Below are 8,617 nucleotides of genomic sequence, written 5' to 3'. Positions count from 1 at the left end.
CCTGTTAAATTTACCCTCGAAGGCAAGTGCAACAAGTGTTACTTTGAGTACCTGTGGGAAAACCCCAATGAGTGAACGAATGTATGAAATGTGTTTAGCTTTATTTAAGGGTAGTTCTTATTATTATACAAGGTAAGTATTTGTCCTTTTTTTTGTATATTAAGACAAATTTTAGTACGTGTCCCCATCAATCGTTAGAAGTCCATCAAGTTGAAAACAAGTCAGTAAAGATGTATTCTTCAGCCAAAAAGTTGCGTCTGGACGATAATCAGGAAACTGATTTCGTCGATACTGCTGTTCAGGTTATATCGAACATCCAGTTGCCGTCCCTCGCCTTTGGAAATATAGTTCCGTTTTCAACATCACCACTCCAGCAGCCTTCGACATCAGGACTTCAACATCCAGAGGACTGTGCAGTTTTGGGCGAACCATCGGAACCGTCTTCCTACAACACCGACGTATTTGCGGAGCTGCTGCATCAGACGAAACAAAACCGAGAGGACATCACGAGCTTAGGTCGTTGGTCATATCGCTATTTAAGCAAAACTTTGCCTTGATGGAAAAGTTAGCTATGAAAACCGATAATGCAAACGCAGTCATAACAACAGTGCACGATATCATCAGAAAGGTCCCGACATCGCAGGCTCCAAACGGCTTTGACTTTGAAATAGTAAAAACGGCGGAACAACTAGACGCTTTGGAGGCCAGGTTGGAAACGGATGCGGATTTCTTCGAAGCACTGGGAGCATGGTTAAATAATCAAATTCGTCGCGACGATCCGAGGAACCGTATGCATGACGCTCTGGACCTGCTGTTCGACAAACAGTTTATATGCGGTTGTAGCTAGACAGGTGTCGGTAAAAACGGTCCGCAAATTAAGGTGTCTAATAAAGGAAATATATCAAAGATGTTTAGAATTATCGGTACCTGCGGCTATGGTGTACCGACCATTGAAGCGGTCAACAAGTTTTTCAAACTTAAGTTGAAACACGCAACGCAACGGGCAACTCTCAAAGGAAACCGAAGAACTAGTTGTAGACGTCCTTAATCATAAATATTTATGAGTTGCATATTTAATAATTTATTTATTTTTATACATTGACTTAACAATAAATAAAAGTAATTAAATATATATTTATAATACTATACACCTTTACACCAGCTGGATTTTGAATCGAATTTTAAATGATTATCCGTATTGAAAAGAACACATTTCCATTAGACATGACATAGTTGCATGCAACATTCTTAATATTTTCAAACAATAAAAACATGCTTAATTAACTGTGTAAAAATCTGCAAAAATCTTTTAAAGATACGAAATGTTATTCTTTACAACTTTGTAGAACATTGTTTTAATCTATCTCTTCAACTTTTTTAGTTATTCGCGAAAAACCAAAGCCAGTACGTTAAGGGCGGCCGCAAGGAAATAGCTAAAGCAAGGCATAGAATTGAAACGAAAAATAACTCGTTTTTGTAATTGATATATAATACTATTTTATTTGAATATCTCACGGGAAAATCTTGCAACTATTAGCCCAAAGTGTGGCCAACATATTGTAATCGGTGGTTTGTAAATAAATAATAGTTTTAATACAAATAAATGAAGAAAACTGAACGCGCTTTCGCACGCTGCGCTACGACCATCGCGACCAAAACACCGTCCACTGCGAGCGGTCTTGTAGCTTTCCACATTGACCCATAAGGATTCATCATTCACCCGTACGATGTGGACGCGTTGCTTTCCACATGGACTCATTCACCGGCATTAAACATTCACCCGCAAGGTCGTGCAAGCGCCCGTACACTGCGAGGGCTAGCTTTGCCTTCCGCATGGACGCCGTGAGGATTCCATATGGATTCCGACAGGATTCCACATGGACTCGAAAGCTTCCATATTCATCCGCCAGGATCGTGCATGCGCCCGTACGCTGCGAGCAATCGCGATGCGTTCCACATGGATTCCACATCGACCCGCGTCACGCCCCTAGGATCGTGCAGGCGCTCGTACGCTGTGTGCACGCATGGTGTCTTTGAATGTGTTAGTGCGTATCGACGAGCGATCCCAAAACGCATTCTCGCTTTAGCAGGAAGATCGTTAGTGAGGTAGAGGGAGAAAGGGCTAATTGGGATCGACAGCGTACCGTGTATATGCGTATGTGCACGTTTTTTATCTCACTTCGCCTGTAGGACAGAACATAGCGGAAATAGTATTTATTAGCAGGCGTGGTTGAATTGCACATTATGAGGTTTGGATAGATCTGCTCATTGGCTACCATAAGTTGTTCCACGTGGATGTGCTCAGATGTCTGTGGAAAAAGTTATTCGAGATACAAAGACTTAACATTTTCTCGATTTTTTCAAAAAAAATCCTCATTTTGCTAATTTGCATGCTCATAACTCGGTCAGTTTCTAGTGGATCTTCAATTGTAACACAGATTTGGATAGATCTGCTCATTGGCTACCATAAATTGTTCCACGTGGATGTGCTCAGATGTTGGAGGAAAAAGTTATTCGCGATACAAAGACTTAACATTTTCTCGGTTTTTCCAAAAAAATCCTTATTTTGCTACTTTGCATGCTCATAACTCGGTCAGTTTCTAGTGGATCTTCAATTGTAACACAGATTTGAATAGATCTGCTCATTGGCTACCATAAGTTTATCTACGTCGATGTGCTCAGATGTCTGCGGAAAAAGTTATTCGGGATACAAAGACTTAACATTTTCTCGATTTTTTCAAAAAAAATCCTCATTTTGCTAATTTGTATGCTCATAACTCGGTCAGTTTCTAGTGGATCTTCAATTGTAACACGGATTTAGATAGATCTGCTCATTGGCTACCATAAGTTATTCCACGTGGATGTGCTCAGATGTCTGTGGAAAAAGTTATTCGAGATACAAAGACTTAACATTTTCTCGGTTTTTCTAAAAAATTCCTCATTTTGCCAATTTGCGTGCTCATAACTCGGTCAGTTTTCAATAGATCTTCAATTGTAACACAGATTTGGATAGATCTGCTCATTGGCTACCATAAGTTGTTCCATGCCGATATGCTCAGATGTCTGTGGAAAAAGTTATTCGAGATACAAAGACTTAACATTTTCTCGGTTTTTCTAAAAAATTCCTCATTTTGCCACTTTGCATGCTCATAACTCGGTGAGTTTTCAATAGATCTTCAATTGTAACAAAGATTTGAATAGATCTGCTCATTGGCTACCATAAGTTGTTCCATGCCGATATGCTGAGATGTCTGTGGAAAAAGTTATTCGGGATACAAAGACTTAACATTTTCTCGATTTTTTCAAAAAAATCCTCGTTTTGCCACTTTGCATGCTCATAACTCGGTCAGTTTTCGACGCATCTTCAAATGTAAAACTGATTTTAGATAGATCTGCTCATTGGCTACTATAAGTTGTTCCACGTCGATGTGCTCAGATGTCTGTGGAAAAAGTTATTCGAGATACAAAGACTTAACATTTTCTCGGTTTTTCTAAAAAATTCCTCATTTTGCCAGTTTGCATGCTCATAACTCGGTCAGTTTCTAGTGGATCTTCATATGTAACACAGATTTTAATAGATCTGCTCATTGGCTACCATAAGTTGTTCCACGTGGACGTGCTCAGATGTCTGTGGAAAACGTTATTCGAGATACAATGACTGAACATTTTCGCGATTTTTTCAAAAAAATCCTCATTTTGCTAATTTGCATGCTCATAACTCGGTCAGTTTTAGACAGATCTTCAATTGTAACACAGATTTAGATAGATCTGCTCATTAGCTACCATAAGTTTTTCCATGTCGATATGCTCAGATGTCTGTGGAAAAAGTTATTCGAGATACAAAGACTTAACATTTTCTCGATTTTTCCAAAAAAATCCTTATTTTTCTACTTTGCATGCTCATAACTCGGTCAGTTTGTAGTGGATCTTCAATTGTAACACAGATTTGGATAGATCTGCTCATTGGCTACCATAAGTTGTTCCACGTCGATGTGCTCAGATGTCTGTAGAAAAAGTTATTCGAGATACAAAGACTTAACATTTTCTCGATTTTTCCAAAAAAAACCTTATTTTGCCAATTTGCATGCTCATAACTCGGTCAGTTTTCAACGGATCTTCAATTGTTACACAGATTTGGATAGATCTGCTCATTAGCTACCATAAGTTGTTCCACATAGAGGTGCTCAGATGTCTGCGGAAAAAGTAATTCGCGATACAAAGACTTAACATTTTCTCGAGTTTTAAAAAAAAATCCTCGTTTTGCCACTTTGCATGCTCATAACTCGGTCAATTTTTGACGGATCTTCAATTGTAACACAGATTTGGATAGAACTGCTCATTAGCTACCATAAGTTGTTCCACATCGATGTGCTCAGATGTCTGTGGAAAAAGTTATTCGAGATACAAAGACTTGACATTTTCTCGATTTTTCCAAAAACATCCATATTTTGCTACTTTGCATGCTCATAACTCGGTCAGTTTTCGACGGATCTTCAATTGTAACTCAGATTTGGATAGATTCGCTCATTGGCTACCATAAATTGTTCCAAGTCGATGTGCTCAGATGTCTGTGGAAAAAGTTATTTTAAATACAAAGACTTAACATTTTCTCGATTTTTTCAAAAAAAACCTTATTTTGCTACTTTGCATGCTCATAACTCGGTCAGTTTCTGGTGGATCTTCAATTGTAACACAGATTTAAAAAGATCTGCTCATTGGCTACCATAAGTTGTTCCACGTGGATGTGCTCAGATGTCTGTGGAAAAAGTAATTCGAGATACAAAGACTTAACATTTTCTCGAATTTTTTTCAAAAAAAATCCTCAATTTGCCACTTTGCATGCTCATAACTCGATCAGTTTTCTACGAATCTTCAATTGTAACACAGATTTGGATAGATCTGCTCATTGCCTACCATAAGTTGTTCCACGTGAATGTGCTCTGATGTCTGTGGAAAAAGTTATTCGAGATACAAAGACTTAACATTTTCTCGATTTTTTCAAAAAAAACCTTATTTTGCTACTTTGCATGCTCATAACTCGGTCAGTTTCTGGTGGATCTTCAATTGTAACACAGATTTAAAAAGATCTGCTCATTGGCTACCATAAGTTGTTCCACGTGGATGTGCTCAGATGTCTGTGGAAAAAGTAATTCGAGATACAAAGACTTAACATTTTCTCGAATTTTTTCAAAAAAATTATTCAATTTGCCACTTTGCATGCTCATAACTCGATCAGTTTTCTACGAATCTTCAATTGTAACACAGATTTGGATAGATCTGCTCATTGCCTACCATAAGTTGTTCCACGTCGATGTGGTCAGATGTCTGTGGAAAAAGTTATTCGAGATACAAAGACTTAACATTTTCTCGGTTTTTCTAAAAAATTCCTCATTTTGCCACTTTGCATGCTCATAACTCGGTCAGTTTTCGACGGATCTTCAGTTGTAACACAGATTTGGATAGATCAGCTCATTGGCTACCATAAGTTGTTCCATGTCGATATGCTCAGATGTCTGTGGAAAAAGTTATTTGAGATACAAAGACTTAACATTTTCTCGGTTTTTCTAAAAAAATCCTCATTTTTCCACTTTGCATGCTCATAACTCGCTCAGTTTTCGACGGATCTTCAGTTGTAACACAGATTTGGATAGATCAGCTCATTGGCTACCATAAGTTGTTCCATGTCGATATGCTCAGATGTCTGCGGAAAAAGTTATTCAAGATACAAAGACTTAACATTTTCTCGGTTTTTACAAAAAAATCCTTATTTTGCCATCATCCAAAATCATCCAGTTTGACCAAAAACACCAACTTTGACCAAAATCATCCATTTTCCATCAACTTTGACCAAAATCATCCATTTTCCATCAACTTTGACCAAAATCATCAAGTTAGACCAAAAACACCAACTTTGACCAAAATCATCCATTTTCCATCAATCCTGACCAAAATCATCAAGTTTGACCAAAAACACCAACTTTGACCAAAATCATCTATTTTCCATCAACTTTGACCAAAATCATCCATTTTCCATCAACTTTGACCAAAATCATCAAGTTTGACCAAAAACACCAACTTTGACCAAAATCATCCATTTTCCATCAACTTTGACCAAAATCATCAAGTTTGACCAAAAACACCAACTTTGACCAAAATCATCCATTTTCCATCAACTTTGACCAAAATCATCCATTTTCCATCAACTTTGACCAAAATCATCAAGTTTGACCAAAAACACCAACTTTGACCAAAATCATCCATTTTCCATCAACTTTGACCAAAATCATCCATTTTCCATCAACTTTGACCAAAATCATCCATTTTCCATCAACTTTGACCAAAATCATCAAGTTTGACCAAAAACACCAACTTTGACCAAAATCATCCATTTTCCATCAACTTTGACCAAAATCATCAAGTTTGACCAAAAACACCAACTTTGACCAAAATCATCCATTTTCCATCAATCCTGACCAAAATCATCAAGTTTGACCAAAACAACCAACTTTGACCAAAATCATCCATTTTCCATCAATCCTGACCAAAATCATCCATTTTCTACCAACTTTGACCAAAATCATCAAGTTTGACCAAAAACACCAACTTTGACCAAAATCATCCATTTTTCATCAACTTTGACCAAAATCATCCATTTTCTATCAACTTTGACCAAAATCATTAAGTTTGACCAAAAACACCAACTTTGACCAAAATCATCAAGTTTGACCAAAAACAACCAACTTTGACCAAAATCATCAAGTTTGACCAAAAACAACCAACTTTGACCAAAATCATCCATTTTCTACCAACTTTGACCAAAATCATCAAGTTTGACCAAAAACACCAACTTTGACCAAAATCATCCATTTTCCATCAACTTTGACCAAAATCATCAAGTTTGACCAAAAACACCAACTTTGACCAAAATCATCCATTTTCCATCAACTTTGACCAAAATCATCAAGTTTGACCAAAAACACCAACTTTGACCAAAATCATCCATTTTCCATCAACTTTGACCAAAATCATCAAGTTTGACCAAAAACAACCAACTTTGACCAACTTTGACCAAAATCATCAAGTTTGACCAAAAACAACCAACTTTGACCAAAATCATCCATTTTCTACCAACTTTGACCAAAATCATCAAGTTTGACCAAAAACACCAACTTTGACCAAAATCATCCATTTTCCATCAACTTTGACCAAAATCATCAAGTTTGACCAAAAACAACCAACTTTGACCAAAATCATCCATTTTCCATCAACTTTGACCAAAATCATCCATTTTCCATCAACTTTGACCAAAATCATCAAGTTTGACCAAAAACATCAACTTTGACCAAAATCATCCATTTTCCATCAACTTTGACCAAAATCATCCATTTTCCATCAACTTTGACCAAAATCATCCATTTTCCATCAATCCTGACCAAAATCATCAAGTTTGACCAAAAACACCAACTTTGACCAAAATCATCCATTTTCCATCAACTTTGACCAAAATCATCAAGTTTGACCAAAAACAACCAACTTTGACCAAAATCATCCATTTTCTACCAACTTTGACCAAAATCATCAAGTTTGACCAAAAACAACCAACTTTGACCAAAATCATCAAGTTTGACCAAAAACAACCAACTTTGACCAAAATCATCAAGTTTGACCAAAAACAACCAACTTTGACCAAAATCATTCATTTTCTACCAACTTTGACCAAAATCATCAAGTTTGACCAAAAACATCAACTTTGACCAAAATCATCCATTTTCCATCAACTTTGACCAAAATCATCAAGTTTGACCAAAAACATCAACTTTGACCAAAATCATCCATTTTCCATCAACTTTGACCAAAATCATCCATTTTCCATCAACTTTGACCAAAATCATCCCTTTTCCATCAACTTTGACCAAAATCATCAAGTTTGAAAAAAAAACAACCAACTTTGACCAAAATAATCCATTTTCTACCAACTTTGACCAAAATCATCAAGTTTGACCAAAAACAACCAACTTTGACCAAAATCATCAAGTTTGACCAAAAACAACCAACTTTGACCAAAATCATCCATTTTCTACCAACTTTGACCAAAATCATCAAGTTTGACCAAAAACAACCAACTTTGACCAAAATCATCAAGTTTGACCAAAAACAACCAACTTTGACCAAAATCATCAAGTTTGACCAAAAACAACCAACTTTGACCAAAATCATCAAGTTTGACCAAAAACAACCAACTTTGACCAAAATCATCCATTTTCTACCAACTTTGACCAAAATCATCAAGATTGACCAAAACCATCAACTTTGACCAAAATCATCCATTTTCCATCAACTTTGACCAAAATCATCAAGATTGACCAAAATCATCCATTTTCCATCAACTTTGACCAAAATCATCCATTTTCCATCAACTTTGACCAAAATCATCAAGTTTGACCAAAAACAACTAACTTTGACCAAAATCATTCATTTTCTACCAACTTTGACCAAAATCATCAAGTTTGACCAAAAACAACTAACTTTGACCAAAATCATCAAGTTTGACCAAAAACAACTAACTTTCACCAAAATCATCCATTTTCCATCAACTTTGACCAAAATCATCAAGTTT

This window comes from Anopheles funestus (assembly GCF_943734845.2).
Source record: "Anopheles funestus chromosome X unlocalized genomic scaffold, idAnoFuneDA-416_04 X_unloc_29, whole genome shotgun sequence".
Taxonomy (NCBI): domain Eukaryota; kingdom Metazoa; phylum Arthropoda; class Insecta; order Diptera; family Culicidae; genus Anopheles; species Anopheles funestus.
The sequence above is the reverse complement of the archived record's forward strand: the minus strand, read 5'-3'. Positions refer to the sequence as shown.